General features: G+C 46.2%; 1 non-coding gene across 1 annotated transcript; it reads left to right on the top strand.

Moving 5' to 3' along the window:
• The first annotated feature begins 651 nt into the window (after positions 1 to 651).
• TRNAP-AGG (transfer RNA proline (anticodon AGG)) lies at positions 652 to 723 on the top strand. The gene has a single exon. It is a non-coding gene; the product is annotated as a tRNA-Pro (tRNA).
• Positions 724 to 942: the final 219 nt, after the last annotated feature.

Genomic DNA, 942 nt, shown 5'->3' with positions numbered 1-942 from the left:
GCAGGGGGGTTGGACAAGGTGACCTTCAAGCATCCCTTCCAACATGATGGATTCTGTGATTCTGTGATAATGACAATGCATGGTGCTCTGCAGAACCATGAAGCTGGCTCAGTGGAAGTGCTGATTATCTGAAAACCTCAGTATTTCTTGGGTAGAATATGCTGCTTTATACTTTCAATACCACTGTATTTGCTTCTTACAGGAACAAAATAGTCAGAATTCTCTGGGAAAACCAAGAATGATAGTTACTACAGCAAGGACAGTGCAGTGGTGGCAGTGACTTCAGATGTGAATTTGGAGAAAATAGTTTTGAGCATCTGGTACAGGAAGAAATGTGCAGAGGCAGCCAAGAGCAGTGACTGAATTCTCAGTCTCCAGCCACACTGACACTCATCTGATCATTCCAATCTTTTTTTGTATGTGCGTTTTTGCCTCTGTGCTTTTCCACAGAAATGCTTACAGCTGAATTTTATGACAGAATTTCCAGTTTCTTCATTTAAATTGGCAGGAGTTAGGCTTGGAGTTTGTTTTGGTTTGGTTTTTCTTTTTTTTAGAAAATATTTTTGAAGTTTGTACTCTTACAAGAGTAAGGCAACAATGGCATGAAAAATATGGATTACTAAGTATCATCAACGGACAGTTGTGCACTGTGGCTCGTTGGTCTAGGGGTATGATTCTCGCTTAGGGTGCGAGAGGTCCCGGGTTCAGCTCCCGGACGAGCCCTACTTTTGAGTTTTCAAAGCCCGCGGCGGCTCGCGGCAGCTTCCATTTCAGCGGTGAGCTCCATCGGGGACACACATCGAGACCAGAAGCCTCGGAAAAGCATGGACTGCTGCTGTTTTTGACCTGAAGGACCCGCACAGCGTCTCTGCGCTCGGCAGGAATCGGCTTTCACCGATTCTCCACGTGTTCGGGATTGTTCGGGTCCCTGCGTGCCGCGGC

The sequence above is a fragment of the Melanerpes formicivorus genome, unplaced genomic scaffold (assembly GCF_026170545.1).
Source record: "Melanerpes formicivorus ecotype bairdi unplaced genomic scaffold, bMelFor1.0.p_v2 SCAF_57, whole genome shotgun sequence".
NCBI classification, from domain to species: domain Eukaryota; kingdom Metazoa; phylum Chordata; class Aves; order Piciformes; family Picidae; genus Melanerpes; species Melanerpes formicivorus.
This window is presented reverse-complemented; position numbering and strand designations above follow the sequence as displayed.